At 43.8% G+C, this 15928-nt stretch overlaps 1 protein-coding gene across 39 annotated transcripts in view; it reads left to right on the forward strand.

The window, feature by feature from the left end:
- NRXN3 (neurexin 3) overlaps positions 1-15928 on the forward strand; it is a 1052972-nt gene that overhangs the window by 24262 nt on the left and 1012782 nt on the right. Inside the window, exon 2 of one of the 39 annotated variants that reach the window (XM_052782846.1) lies at positions 11355-11432. The exons of the other annotated variants lie outside the window; for them this stretch is intronic. The gene's annotated coding sequence lies outside the window, so the exon portion shown is untranslated. The remainder of the gene's footprint in view (positions 1-11354; positions 11433-15928) is intronic. 39 annotated transcript variants of the gene reach the window in all.

Below are 15928 nucleotides of genomic sequence, written 5' to 3' on the forward strand. Positions count from 1 at the left end.
GTTTTGTACGTTTGCTATCTCAAGGAAACCAAAAGTTGCAAGGATCATGGAGGTTATGTGTTCTTTTGCTGCTGGGGAAGTCTCTTCAGGCCAGAACTGAAGTACAGTAACAGGGGTAATGCAGAGGAAGGTAAGACACTTGTGAAGCTGTAATTGTTCCTTGTGCCCTAATTTAGTTTGAAAGAAGTAAGGACAAATATGAGAAGGCTCCAGATCATCAAATTCTGTTAAAAGAATCAAATTTTGTTAAAAGTGTCTGGCAGTCATTCCTCTTCATTCTGGCCCTCTAATATGAGCTGTAGGAGAGCACACAATGAGATGTAAAGATGTCACATTTTTGAGTGGTTACAGAGGAATTCAAGAGCAGCATGTAATCTGCTCACTGCAAGGGATAGCATTCACCAGCACTTCTAATATGATATCCCATTGGAAACCTCCTGAGATGTAGAAATCCTATGGGCTCAACTAGCTGTGGTGCTTGTAGGAAGATAAGTTTTACAGCATTCTCTGCAAATCCTACCCAGATGCTGGTTGCCAAAGGCTGCTGCACCTGGATGGGAGCATTCCCACTTGCCATGTCTCTCACTTGTACCCTGTTCCCATACAGCACAAAAATGCATAATCCAGTCTTTTGCATAGAGTCTTTTTATAGGCATACTAAAAGTGGCATTAAAAATATAGGTCTTAATATATCCTTTGCTGCAAATGCTGCTACATGTAATATTCATATTATTCTAGAGTGCATGTGTACAGGTAAGGTGGGTAGCTCAAAAAGGCTGCAGCCTGCGGTGCGCATCTGAATGGAAGGAGCAAGAGGAATCCAGGCCAGAAGGGCTGTAGCATAAATTGACAGCAGTGGAAACTGACATGACATTTCATGACATGATGTTGTAAAGTTAATAGAGTTAAACAGGCTTTATGTCTTTATCTACAATCACAGTTCCTGAAACAGGACGCAGAGGATTGTTCTGAACCAGAACAGGAGGATGCTGGACTGGAGATGAAAAGTGTGAGTTTCTGTGGCAGTTTGCATCTGCTGTGGTGTAGGCATCCTTGAGGCTTTGTCCTGCGCTCCAGATCCCAGCAGAACACAGAGGAAGTTCACATGTCTTTCGGAAATGCCCAGGTTAAACTTCAGGAAGAAAGAGCAGCTCAAAATTCCATCTTCAGGGCTTGTTGGTGTCTTTGATTATAAAATATCCCCTGCCTTAAGCATCTAAAAAAAAATTTAGGAAAAAAAAGTATTTTCTAGCATTACTGAAGTCAATGAAAATTGCTTCTGACTTCAGTAGAGCTGAATATTACTTTATTTCCCCTAATTCTTTGGATAACATTAATCACCTTCTTCCCCCAACAAAGTATAGACTCTCTACACTAGAACTGTGTGCATCTGAGAATAACAACAGTAGTTGAGGGAGGATCTATCATCTGCTGTAACCGTGGCTTCTGGCCTTTCCTGTTGTCTTGATGGAGTAATGAACATCTCTGCTTTGTTTCTTTGCGCCCTCTTGGCTGCTTTGCTCTTAGAGGCTGATATTTAGCTCCTGAAGCATTTCTCCTTGAATGTCATATACCTCACTGGAATTTCCCAAGATATGTTGTGCAATAAATATATTGATACCCTCTGCAGGCAGGTATGGTTTGTAGAGTTGTATTTTACCATGTGCCATGAGTAAGTGGAGGTCACTGATTTTCTACTTGTCTCTTGTGGGAGCAGGTGTGTGTGGCAGCTCTCTGATATTCCACAGGGACCAAGCTCTCAAACATCTGGTAGTGTGTGACGGGTGCCTGTGTGTGTGTGTCTGTTTGGGGTCTCTTCGAGCAGACATGTAGAGTTACAGAAAGGCTATAAAATTTCTCTGGGGATTTCATTGCAAGCTGCCGGAGCGATTAATGAATAGCAGCAGGGTGCTATGTGGGTGTTTGCTCCAAGGCTGTCTCTGATTATACAGGACAGGGACTTGCACTTTTTCACACAGAAGAAAAATGAAACAGTAGTATTTTTCTTGGGGAATTTTTTTTTCTGTTTTAGAGTGAACATGCTGACTTATGGAAGAGGAGTGCTGCTCCTCACTGGTGTGTGGGTGTCAACTGAAGCCTCAGCCTCAGTGCTGTGGTTCACCGCAGACTACATAGGTAAAGAAAGATTTCGGAGAAGGAGGTTCTGCTCTGGCCCCTCTCGGGGTACATTATTTTCTGTGGTTATTGATGGTCTTGTAACTCTCAAGTGGCAGAGCGGAGTGGAGTCCTTACATGAGTTATGAAAGGCCATCAATAACTGTTGGAAATAATGTACCAAGAGGTGGTCCCTCTTAAACCCAATTAAAAGCAAAACCTGTTTTTAGTCTTTGAGTTGACAGAGTTTGTGGTTTGGTTAGGTTTTCACTTAAGGTCCTGGAGTGGCCAGGGTCACTGGCTATGCCATGGAAAACAACTGCTTTGGAAGATGGCAGAGGGGCAGGCCTGGGAGTGGAAAAGGAAATTAATTCTTTTTATTCTGACAGTTGAGGGGAGGAGGAAAGAGCAAATGAATTCCATGGCCTACAGCACAGAAAGCACAGAAATGTGGATATAAGGTGGTTTGTGGGGTGCGTGACATGAAGGAACACTTATGCTGTTTCCTGATGGTACCCAGCTCTGGGGTTCAGGGTCTCCACCAGTGGTGGAGGATAATGTTCATCCTCACAGCATCTGATGCAGGCCAATAAGTAATACTCGTGGAGTTGCCTTAGCAGTACCATCAGCTATCAACACAATAATACATAGTTCTGCAATGATACCCTGGCAGGCCAGGGAAAGAGGAAACAACTGCAACCTTTTTCTTTTTTAAATTAAAAGATATAGCAGATAGTTTGTAGCTACACAATATAACCATTGGCAAAGCAGGTGGGGAGTAGGATCCACTACTTCAGCTTTGGACAGCTTTTGATTGCTGAATTACTGTTACCTATAGAGAGCTTATGACACAGTTCAGCATTGCCAAATTGGATAGAATTAAGGAGTGGCACCACACACTCTGTCCAGTTTATTTTGAAAGATAGTTGTTGCCATTAAACTAAGTAGAACATCCCATTGATGACATACATTTTTAAATTTTGTGTTGTATTTTTAAAGCTTTTTATAGGCATTAAAAAAAGCCCCCAAACTAATCACAGGACATTTTTAAAATGTCCTGGCCTGTATCATGACCGGTGATCATGGAAGTGACAGCCTTAATAGCTTTATCCATTCCCCTTCTGTAAAACTGAACTGGTGGTGTTTTAGCCCCTTTCCTGAAGTTGAGGAGTTAAATTTTGTGACGCACAGTCAATTGCTTTAGATTAGTGTATGAGGCATCAGCTGGTCTGATGGTCACCATCCTTGTGGATGCTATTAGCTTATGATGAATATGAGGTAACCTCATTTGGCTTAAGCCTTTCTTGTTATGAGCTGAATTAAATTGGATTTTTTGCTGTTGACCAAGATCATAGACCCATGAACCCCTCAGTTGATGGGTTGATGGGTGCTGTCTCAGTAAGCCACAGTGCCTTAACCATGTGTCTGTGGCCCTAGTATGTTATCCAGACCTCATACTCCTCCATCCAGCACTGCCTGTTGTCCAGTATTTTTCCTAGGTTATAGTAGGAGATTTTTGCATCAGAGACTTAGTACAAACAAGCTGTGATTGACCTTTTAAACCAAACAAGCTTGCATGTTTCCAATATGAAGAGACAGCAGACAAGCCTCTGGCTCGAGGCAGAAGATGGAGAAGAAAGGGGGGGATAAATATCAAGAGGAGTAGGAATAAAGAACATGGCCTTGCTATGCGGAGCTGAGAAAAAACCCCAGACTTCTGCTTGCTTTGTCAATATGTCTGACATGTTGCAAGCCACTTTGTAGTGGGAGTCTCTGCTCTGTGGAGAGAGGAGGAGGAATGCGCCTGTGTGTATTTATAGACCATAAATATTTGTTTTGTGCAGGTTGTAGATACTCTCTCTCATCTGAAGATCCCCAGAGTTCTTCTCAGACTTGGCATCTGTTCAGCCACGTAGAGGACTTGTGTGCATGTAAAGTCTGCTGTAGGAGTCAGCTCTCCCTTGGGGTAAATGCGCTGTCTTTGGTTACTCCTAAGCAAGGAAGGTTTGAATTTCATCTGGGAGTTCAAAAAGATACACTGAATTAATGTCATGTGTGTGCTCTGGCCCTTGCCCATCCTGATTGTTTTGCCCACTTCATCCACATTAGAGACTGCACTTCTCTGAGGGTATTTTCTAGAGGAAGCTCAATGATCACTGTAGTCTTTTTTTTAAGGGATTCAATGTATTTTGTTCCTGGAGTTGGGCAGCAGGGCTGACTGGTTGAAGAGTGTGCCGGCTGCACGTGCAGAAGGCAGTTGGTAATATGGAGCATAGTTGCAGGAAGTGAAATGTGGGTAAAGCAGAGATTGTGTCTTGCTTGTTCCTATGGAAGGGCTTCTAAAAGTCATAGTTATGATTTTGCTTTGAAAGTTGTCTGAAAGACTGCAACTACACAGTCTGTTCATGGTTTCTTAGGATAAATGCTTTTTGTCCCTTATCCTCATGTTAAACTATGTTTACTATATTTACTTTGCACCTTTGACTTCTAGTGGTGGTGTGGTGGGTTGACCCTGGCTGGATGCCAGCTGCCCACCAAAGCCGCTTTATCACCGCCCCTCCTCAACTGGACAGGGGAAAGAAAATATAACAAAAGGCTCATGGGTCGACACAAGGACAGGGAGGGATCACTCACCAGTTGTGGTCATGGGCAAAACCCAGACTCAACTTGGGGAAAAATACCAAAATCAATTTAATTAGTTACCAATCAAATCAAAACAGGATAATGAGAAGGAAAACCAAATCTTAAAAACACTTTCCCCCCCACCTCTCCCTTCTTCCTGGGCTTAACTTTACTCCCAATTTTCTCTACCTTCTCCCTGCCAGCAGCCCAGGGGGATAGGGAATGGGCGTTGTGGTCAGTTCATCACATGTTGTTTCTGCTGCTCCTTCCTCCTCAGGGGCAGGACTCCTCACACTCTTCCCCTGCTCCAGCGTGGGGTCCCTCCCATGGGAGATAGTCTTCCACGAAATTCTCCAACGCAAGTCCTTCCCATGGGCTGCAGTCCTTCACAAACTGCTCCAGCATGGGTCCCTTCCATGGGGTGTAGTCCTTCAGGAACAGACTGCTCCAGCGTGGGTCCCCCACAGGGTCACAAGTCCTGCCAGCAAACCTGCTCCAGCGTGGGCTCCTCTCTCTGTGGGTCCACAGGTCCTGCCAGGTACATTCTCGAGCATGGGCTTCGCACAGGGTCACAGCCTCCTTTGGGTGCATCCACCCGCTCTGGCATGGGGTCCTCCCCGGGCTGCAGGTGGATATCTGCTCCACTGTTAATCTCTGTGGGCTGCAGGGGACAGCCTGCCTCACCATGGTCTTCACCCCAGGCTGCAGGGGGATCTCTGCTCCGGCACCTGGAGCACCTCCTCCCCCTCCTTCTTCACTGACCTTGGTGTCTGCAGGGTTGTTTCTCTTACACGTTCTCACTCATCTCTCCAGCTGCAAAATGCGCAGTTTTTTGTCCCCCTTCTTAAATATGTTATCACAGAGGCGCTACCACCATTGCTGATGTGCTTGGCCTTGGCCAGCAGTGGGTCCGCCTTGGAGCCGGCTGGCATTGGCTCTGTTGGACACAGGGGAAGCTTCTAGCAGCTTCTCACAGAAGCCTGTAGCCCCCACCCCGCTACCAAAACCTTGCCACGCAAACCTAATACAGGTGTATTCTTTTATCTATGGACTGATGTTTCTCCAGATCGTGTTAAATGATGACAAAGAAATGCAAAACTGAGTGCTGTGAAGGTGTCCATGGGCTCTTACCAAATACAGATCAGACGTTTTGGAGTTTACATTTCACCTTTGCATGAGCCTTAGGTCAGGCTGTGTTTCCTGGCTAGGAAAATACTTGAGATCTGAATCAGCTGTCAGGTTCTGAGTGCTGAGTGAATGGGAGTGGAATTTCAGATTTTCTGTTGATGCTTGTATCATTTTTACCTTGCCCTGTGATCCATGGATTTTAAGGCCAAAAGTGGCCATTATAATGATCTACTCCAATTGCCTGTGTAATGGGGGAAGCTGTATGACCTGCAGCATATGCTCATATACAGTGAAGCTGTTTTGAGACTTAAAGCATTTTTGGGAACAGTACACGGGGGACAGTTTCTCTCCCCCATCGTCCTTCTGCTTCGTCTTAAAACCTTTCTAATATTTATTGGCGCTTCGGGGCTCAGACTGTGCCTTCTTGTGTGTTTTTTACAGTATTTACCTTGATCAGGGTAGGAACACAGGAGTGCAGAGGACTTCCTGAATCCTGTGACATGCAGCTGTATATCTTCTAATGAAAATAAACCCCATTAGTTTTGTGATGTCTGCTTCTTTTCTGGATGGATGGCTATTTCAGAACTTCAGTCTGCTGATTGTTGGAAATGCTATTTTAATTCCCAGTATACACTTACTTATAACCAGTTTATACGCCTTTGTTCTGATGCCAGTCTTGCTCTTCAGTTTAAATCTCTCTTCTTCCCTGTCCCCAAAGTATTTATAGACAGTAGTCATCTCTCCTGGCCTTTGTCTTGTTAGGCTAAAAGTACCATGTTCTCTTAGTCTCTTCTCATGAAATAGGCTCTGGGTTGTTTGGCTCATCCTTGGAGGCTTTCTTGAAACTTGCTTAGTCTGGCTTCCTCCTTCACAAGCACAGGTGATCAGAATAGCATGTGCTGTTTCAGAGCAGATCTAACTAGTGTCTGACATGAAGGCTAGAGGAAAGCCTCAGACATGTTAGGGCCTCTGGGTACTCCTGTAAGACAACTCATTACCAGGTTTGTGTGCAAATCCACCTGTCAGGAGTCCGCACAGAACCCTCACGTTTTAAATCTCTGCAGAAACATGGCATGGATGATGGATGTTGGTCCTTGTGGCAACATGGACTCAACTCCTGCTCTAGCGGCATTGTTGGGATTTCCTCAGCACGATAGGTTGGGGATAAGGTGTAACTGGGCAAGTCAGATTTAATTCAGAAGCCAGCATGCTGCTGCTTCCTATTAATGCATCTGTGTTAAGCATCTACCTATTGTAATTGCATGGCCAAATTGATTTATGAGGTCAAATAATCAGATAGACAATACACTTAGTACAAAATAGGTCCTCCTTTGGCATAATTGAGGGTAATGCTTTTTTTGATAGCATATGGATCTGAACATATCTGCTTTTTGAGAACACCGTATAGTTGTAGGTAATACTTCACATATGAACCTGAACATGCCTTAAATAAGGATAGATGTGAAATGGTTACATATAAATGCCCTTCTAATGTGAGATTACATATAAAACTATTTGAATCTTGTGTTGATAATGAAGAATGAACATAATGAGAATGAAGCCACCATAATCCAAGGGGAAATGGTTAGTGACTTGCTACACTGCTTAGACACACACGAGTCTATGGGGCTGGATGGGATCCACCCAAGGGTACTGAGGGAGCTGGCGGAAGTGCCCACCAAGCCACTTTCCATCATTTATCACCAGTCCTGGCTAACCAGGGAGGTCCCAGTTGACTGGAGGTTAGCAAATGTGACGCCCATCTACAAGAAGGCCCAGAAGGAGGATCCAGGGAACTACAGGCCCATCAGCCTGACCTCAGTGCTGGAGAAGGTTATGGAGCAGATCATTGTGAGTGCCATCCCATGGCATGTACAGGACAATCAGGTGATCAGGCCCAGTCAGCATGGGTTTATGGAAGGCAGGTCCTGCTTGACTAACCTGATCTCCTTCTATGACAAGGTGACCCACTTAGTGGGTAAGGGAAAGGCTGTGGATGCTGTCTACCTAGTCTTTAGTAAAACCTTTGACACCATTTCCCATAGCATTCTCCTGGAGAAAACTGGCTGCTTACAGCTTGGATGAGCATACTCTTTGCTGGGTAAAAAACTGGCGGGATGGTTGGGCCCAAAGAGTTGTGGTGAATGGAGTTAAAATCCAGTTGGCTGGTCACAAGTGGTGTTCCCCAGGACTCAGTATTGGGGCCAGTTCTGTTTAATGTCTTTGTCAATGATCTGGATGAGGGGATCGAGTGCACCCTCAGTAAGTTTGCAGATGACACCAAGTTGGGTGGGAGTGTTGATTTGCTCGAGGGTAGGAAGGCTCTACAGAGGGATCTGGACAGGCTGGATCGATGGGCCGAGGCCAGTTGTATGAGGTTCAACAAGGCTCAGTGCCGGGTCCTGCACTCAGGTCACAACAACCCCATGCAATGGTACAGGCTTGGGGAAGAGTGGCTGGAAAGCTGCCCAACAGAAAAAGACCTGGGGGTGTTGACAGCCAGCTGAATGTGAGCCAGCAGTGTGCCCAGGTGGCCAAGAAGGCCAATCGCATCCTGGCTTGTATCAGAAATAGTGTGGCCAGCAGGACTAGGGAAGTGATTGTCCCCCTGTACTTGGCACTGGTGAGGCCGCGCCTCGAGTACTGTGTTCAGTTTTGGGCCCCTCGCTACAGGAAAAACACTGAGGTGCTGGAGTGTGTGCAGAGAAGGGCAACCAAGCTGGTGGAGGGTCTAGAGCACAAGTCTTATGAGGAGCGACTGAGGGAACTGGGATTGTTTAGCCTCGAAAAAAGGAGTCTGAGGGGAGACCTTATCACTCTCTACAGCTACCTGAAAGGAGGTTGTAGCGAGGTGGGTGTCAGTCTCTTCTCCAAGTAGCAGGTGCTAGGACGAGAGGAAACACCCTCAAGTTGTGCCAGGGGAGGTTTAGATTGGATATTAGGAAAAATTTTTTTACTGAGAGGGTTGTCAAGCACTGGAACAGGCTGCCCAGGGAAGTGGTTGAGTCACCATCCCTGGAGGTATTAAAAAGATGTGTAGATGTGGTGCTTAGGGACATGGTTTAGCAGTGGACTTGGTGGTGTTAGGTTTATGGTTGAACTGGATGATTTTAAAGGTCCTTTCCAACTTAAATGATTCTATGAATCTATGATTCTGTAATCCTGTTGTGTGTGCATACCACCCTATAGTGTGATAATATAACAGAGAATTTAAGCACCCAAAGTCAGGAAATTGAGAGTTTCTGTTCTTGTAACACTACTAAACGCTCTTCTCCATATGGTGTGTTTAAGCCATAATTATGATAAAATCCACAGGAAAACACAAAATCTTACATCTGTACTTGGGGCTAAATCATAGTTATAGTGGAAACTGGATGTTCATAGTCTCTGAGTTTCACACAGTTAAATACTGAACATAATAAATACATTTGCATTGTATATGGTACAACTGTAAAAGAAGAGACCTGCAAGGAAAAGGTTATTATTTATAGCATGCTGTTGTTGCATCTCTTAGTATTGTGTTTTAATGGTTTCCTTGTTTGAGTTTGAAAGTGATGAATGAAGAGATGCCAGGACACTACAATATGAGTCTCATCTCTCAGCAAATGTGTGTTGTATATTGTCTTTTATCCTTAAGAGAGGAAGAGGGGCTTTTACAATAGAGGCTTCTCCAGTTGAGCTGACAAAGGTATATAACAAGATCAAGTGGTTAGAAGCTGAAATAGACAAATTTGGACTAGAAATAAGGTGCCCGTCTTTAATAACTGTAATAATTAGGCCCTGAAAAAATGTTCTAGGAATTGTTATGAACTCTCCGTTAATAGAAATCTTTAAGACAGGATTGGATTTTCTTTTTGCCCCTGCTTCAACCAGAAATTAATTCAGAGAAGTTCTCAGGCCAGATGACCCCCAGGGATGTTCTCTGGCTTCGTAATTTGTGAATCCTCCATGAGTCATATTCCAACCTTGGTTATACAAAAAAGATGATCTCTGTGGTTGAGAGAAACAGAAAAGTGTTTCCTCCCCACAGTCCCTGTGTGACACTGGGAATCACAAAAATTGTATGTGGCTTGCGTTCCTATCTATAAAATGGATGTAGTATATTTTTCCTCATATGGATGTAGAGAATTGAGATGCTTCTGTGCAGAGAAGCTTGGGATCTATAGGGCTGTGTCCATCTGAGTCATGCTGGGTGGTTTTTTTCCCCTTAGGTGTTTGCAAGTAGGATTCAGAGACACTCATCTCTCTGGTGTTGAATAGTAATGGATCATCTGCCAGAATGTGGTAGGGCAGAGGTAGATTGGATCACTGCATCTTTTGATTGCCCACATTTCTGGCATGTGTATGTGGAGCCAAGTGAGAGGATGACCCTGACTGACAGAACTGCTCTTCGATGCTTACTTTGCCTGCCAAGGCTCATGTTCAGCAATGCCAGGCTGACTGCAAACAGAAATGGGGGGGGGGGGGGGGGGGGGGAAGAATCCCTCTGTTTCTGGGTGTATTTTTCCAGATGATTTAAGCTCCTTAATTGCCAGTTCTTTGTCAGTCTGTTGTATCTGGGGGTATAATGGAAACCAAGGATTGAAGTGGCGGGAATGCTGGAGATGGTAGGGTAATAAATGAGCCTAAAAGCTATCTATATTCTCTGACCACTGTTTGAGATCATTTTCACTCCTACCCTCTCTCTGGGAAGATGACACAGACATTGAAAGTCACCCTGGCCCCTTAAAATGTGTGCACAAAGAATTCATGATCATTAGTCCTGCGACATGGGCAGTGAAAAACTTCCACCATAACATGGTAGGGCAGGGCTAGTTTACATTTCTGCCACTCACGGACATTCAATTCCCCTTTGCTCCTTTTCCTGCCTGCTGCATGTGTGAGGGAAGTTCTTAGTCCCTTTTGGCCCTGGGGTTGCCCTTCCCAGCTGCATACTGCACAGCGCGCTCAGCCTGCCACCGTGCACCATCAGCTTTTCAGGAGCTAATTGGATAAACCCTACTCTAGAGCCCATTGAACTTGCCTGTAACAGCGCTTAATTAAAGTGCAGAAAGTTTGAAGAGATAGCAAGTTAAGGCTTAATGCAATAACGAAATGGCACTATTCCACCATCTGCTTTCTTCAAGACGTTAATTGCTTCCTCATATTTGTTTGTTTTAATTAGGAAAGAACCTTGATTAAAACGGAGTGAGGAGGGGTAAGGGTAGAGGAATGAAAGGCTGGGAGGAGAGGAAGAGGGGAGTGCAGGAGAGGGAGAAAAGAATGGAAGATGAAGGTTTGACCATGCTGCTGCGTGCTGATCAGCAGCTCTAGAACAGCCAACTAGGAGTAAATACTTTGGCACCTGTGGATACAGCGTGGCCAAGCAACATAGTGTTGTGTCACTGAGAAACTTGGGCATGAAAGATGAAAGGAACAAGTGGAAAAAAAGCAAAAGCATTTTTCATGGAGCAGTCTTTGTTATAACTGCTTCTTATCCACTTCTGCAGAATCTTCTCTGATTGTGCACTGTGACTGCAGCGCTTTGTTTTTTTCAGTCTTGAGTCATCACCCCCATGGATGAAAAGGTAACCAGACTTTCCCCATGTTCACTTTTTTCCTCTCCCTTGAGCTACCATCCATCTGCATTAAGTTCATCTTGGAAAGACTTCAATTTCTTATAGGCAGCTCCAGATAAAAGCATTTTCTAATGATTGATAACCATGTCTGCTTGAAGAATAATTCAGCAATTTTCTGAATAGATGACTGATAAAAGAAAATTTTAAAAATAATTAAAAAACACACTCCCCCATATTCCTAAGTAGTGGCTTTGACTGAAACTTCAGGAATAGGAGCTTAGAAACTTTTAATTGGATTCATCTGCCTTACCTTTTTCTCTCCTTTTTTTGTTTCTTTTTCTCTGTGTCTTTTTTTCCCCTTCCCTTTCCCCTTTTTAGTCCTCTTGAGAGTGAAGTCTGATTTCCCAAGCAAGTATAAATGTAATTAAAGTCAAACACAGCTCTTAAAAAGGGGAAGCAACTAATTTCTTTTCTGGGCCATTGGTATTGTGGACAGATCTTGATAATGGGAAAGCACCAACCCGGGAGCATGAAACGGGGATATTGGAGTCACTGAAATAATAAAACGCTTAATAGCATTATGAGTAAAAATGCTTGTTTTACAGGAGACTATAGGCCTCATGTTTCTGTTCCCGCCTCTTCTTCCCCATCCTGCTCTCTGATAGAGGCTGTAGCTTTGATGTACCCAAACCTACTGTCCCAGGGACTCTCACTCTTTTTTTATTTGCCACTTAGGACTTTTTAAAAAAATCTCTTTCACTAGTGGAAACTAGTTCCATTCCCCTGTAGCAAACTGAAGAAAGCTTGTGGTCAAAGAAAAATCTTAAACTTACTTAATCTCTTACCTAAAAATAGAAAAAAAGAATTCCCGAACCAAACCCCTCACCTGATCACCTTAAGTGGACTGGTGAATGTTTTCTTTGATAACTGTGGAAAATGTGTATGCTTTACATTGCAGGCCCATCCCCTTAGGTTAGCTCCCACGTGTAGCACTGGCTACTTCTTTTTTTGCTGTTCTTGAGACTTCATCTGTATGACCAGTCACCTTTGTAGCAGACTAGCAATATATATAAACAATTATTATACAATATGTATGGACAAATATTTTGTGGCTGGAGGTTTAGTACAAGGATGGGAGCATGGCTTTTCACCTGTGGATCTCTGGTTCGAAATCAACTGCTTTAATTTCGTCCTTTAAATATAGTGTAATTGTTCCCTTGGGACAGGATAGGAGACTCACTGGATCAATTCTAATCACATTGCTTAGTGTTACGCACTTGAATACCTCTGAGATGTAAGCTATAAAAGAACCAAAGGAGAACCCAGGTTAGTAGGGACTGCAGATTAGACTGAGTGGTATGCTGGGGTACCTTGGGTTTTCTTTGGACATTCCTAAATTAATTGGGCTTCTTTTTGCATTATAAAACCCATCAAGATCCAACTCAATATGATACAATTACTAGTTCCATGCAATTCAGGTCATTCAATGTAGAAGTACTATGGAAGAATTTCACCAGACCCTCAGTGATATCTCTGTGAAGAGACATGGAAGGGCTGGGACTCCTCAGCTTGTGTGAAGAGGGCTGGGAGTGCTGTAAAAGCCATGATGGTCTGGAGAAGGGGGATGTGGCCTCCAGTTCTTGGGTTATAGCCAAGACTGAAGAGGAGAGGGGTGGCTTTACTAAAAGTGTGTGAATGTGTGTTTAGGTGTTGAGAAGCAGGATGTAAAATGACTGAGCAAGAGGCAGAGTTCCACTCTGGCAGCAGGCAGTATGAGATGGCACTGAAACAAGAATCTAGTGAGGAGGAAAGGAGGGAGCACACACCAGCCCTTCTTAATGCAAAGTTACTGCAATAAAGACAGGCTGATTTCAATGTGCAAGGTCTTGTGTTTTGAGTATGAAAGTGCTGAAAGAGGATGTGCACTGGATGGGGTAGCTAGAGGCATCAGTATCTAGCTGGTGTCTTGGGAAAAACCTTCAACAGGAGAATTTTCTCAGCCTAGTGTTGTGGAGTCTGTTGGGGATGAACATCTGGAGAAGATGTCCCTGTGGGTTTTGGGATTCTTAGCTTTTACGGGTGTGAAGATTAAGTGGGGTTTGTTCTTGAAGTCTGTGAAATCAATTGAATCAGTGTGGTGGTTTTTTTGGTGTGGTTGTTTTTTTGTTTGTTTGTTTGTTTTCCCAGCAGTGCTGCTTAAATAATTTTTCTGACTTTATTTCTATTACCTATCTAAATAGCAAATACTCTGCTGAACACTACTGTTGCCTTCTTCCTCTGCTCAGTCACACACTCTTGCCTCTATGGTACTGTTACCTTAGTCTATTTTCATCATCATGAAACAGCCTGCAGTCCTGTGGTTTAAAATCAACTAGTTGTGTATTGAACAGCAGGTGTAGTTGCTACAGTTGCAATCTTAATTTCTCCCACTAGTTGGAAAAAGCTATTGGGAATGGATATTTTAGGAGATATACTTTGAATGCCTCTAATTCTGCTGCCCTGGACAAGCAGTGTTTGTCATAGTGAAGCTGTACAGGATTCTCTTAGGAGACATCTGACAGAAAGCCAACAGTGAGCTGTAGTCCAAGACAACAGACTGGCTCAGTGTTGCAGTGTAACTGTATACCTTTTATCGACATGTATTTTTTAACAGGTGACTACTTCTAGCCTGTATTTGTGAGGTAATTGGAAGACCACAGTAGACTAATGGGTTTTCCATATCCTTTCCCTTTTTCATTTAATTCTGTAGGAAATCCTACGTTAGGGATTCTGTAAAAGCAGTTTACAGTGATGTATGTCTTTCCTGTAAAATGTGAAGGCAGTTTTACTTTTTGCAGAAGTAGACATTGCACATGTTTGAAAACCAGCTGCTTTGAAAGCAGCTTTTCATTTTTTCTAAAACGATGTTTGTAATGAAATGTAGCTAAAGCCTTGTATTTTCTCATGAGGCTAACTTAAATATACAGGCATGTGCTTTGTAGCTTTTTTCTTTTATTTAGATCTTAATTAAATGCATAGAGGGATTTTCTCCTGTTAGATGCATGTCTTTTTAACTTGCCTTTATTTTTGACTTTTAAAAGCCCCAGGAAAGTGGAGGAATATGCAAGAGTCTATAAAGCAAGCTTAAATAGTTGTATTTAGCTGATTCTTAGTGCTGGGCAGTGCTGCATACAAGAAGCCTGCCTGACTTTACCCCTTTCCCTTCCTCTGAGCCTTTCAGGTGTTTTAGGTGACAACTGGTGAAAAATGGAGTTAAACGTACCCACTTTTTTCCCCACATGGTTGACTGCCTTCTTTTGGAGCCCCAAAGATGAGTTCTGCCTTAGGGAGGGAGGTTTGGGGCAAAAAGAGGGGTTGCAGATCTCCTGACTGAGCAGTGCATAAACCATCGGCCGTGATTCCCATTTAAAACACAGAGCGGCCACTGTACAGATTCACTTGATTTGTGTTTAAATGGGGAAGGTGAGTGCCCCAGTTTTGTGTGTTGTATCACCGGAGGGAGGTATCATATGGCTGGGCCTGGCAGTCCCCGGGGAGGTGCAGACCATGTCAGCTCTCCATGGGAGAACCTGTTGTGCTGTGAAAAGCTGTCTGGTGCTGCTGGAGTAAGAGGGCAGCTGGAGGTGGGTCAGGAGTTGAGGCAGATGAAGGCTTCCCCTCTCCCCACCATTGCCCTGCCTTTCTCACTGCCTGCTGAGTAAACCTGCGCTTCTTTGGGGCTGAGCCATCAGGAGTAACGAAAGAAAATCTGCTGTGTTTTATAGATGCATCTTCCTTTGCTTAATTTGAAAGGGGACTATTAATGTCATAAAGGAAAATAGGTTGCTCTTATGTTAGCTTGTCTTTTTAGTGGGTCGAGCACTTTACAATCACTAATTAAACTACAATGTGGCTGCTGTAGTCCTAGCTATATCCCCTGAAAGAGCACTTCGCCTAAGGCCACACAAACAGGTCATGAACTGCCTTCTTTTGACAGGTGCATGTACCCTGACTGCTGGAACATGAATCTTATTGCATGACGAACTACTGAGCAGCAAAATATTGGCAGCCGATAACTAGGTACCGTAGATAAAATGAGTTAAATTAATGTGTGATGAAGTTACACAGGGGAGAAGTTTGGCCTAGAATCTGGCAACTGGCAGGCTGCAGGAACCATCTGTTGCCCGTGGTACCAAGGAATCGTTTTCCTTAGTTACTTCTAAATCTCAGTTACTCAACACAATTTGGAAACAGAAGTTCTGCCAGGTTATTACAAGCACTTCAGGTATCCTCCTTTTAAGTGTTGATTAGAAAAGCTTTTACCTCTGTTTCTCCCAGGCTTATTTTTGTGCTCGTGACAGGTGTGGTGTGGGAGACTGGAGTGCTCAGTCTACCCAGGAATGAGTGCTCTCACTAATGAATTTTTTTTTCCACCCACAGGTTTTAGCTATATCCTAGGCAGAGTGTCTCCTTAGGTGTAGAGAAGAGTTTTACTGTTTGTTTGTTCCTTGCTTGCCTTGCTGGTG

The sequence above is a fragment of the Harpia harpyja genome, chromosome 3 (assembly GCF_026419915.1).
Source record: "Harpia harpyja isolate bHarHar1 chromosome 3, bHarHar1 primary haplotype, whole genome shotgun sequence".
NCBI classification, from domain to species: Eukaryota; Metazoa; Chordata; class Aves; order Accipitriformes; family Accipitridae; genus Harpia; species Harpia harpyja.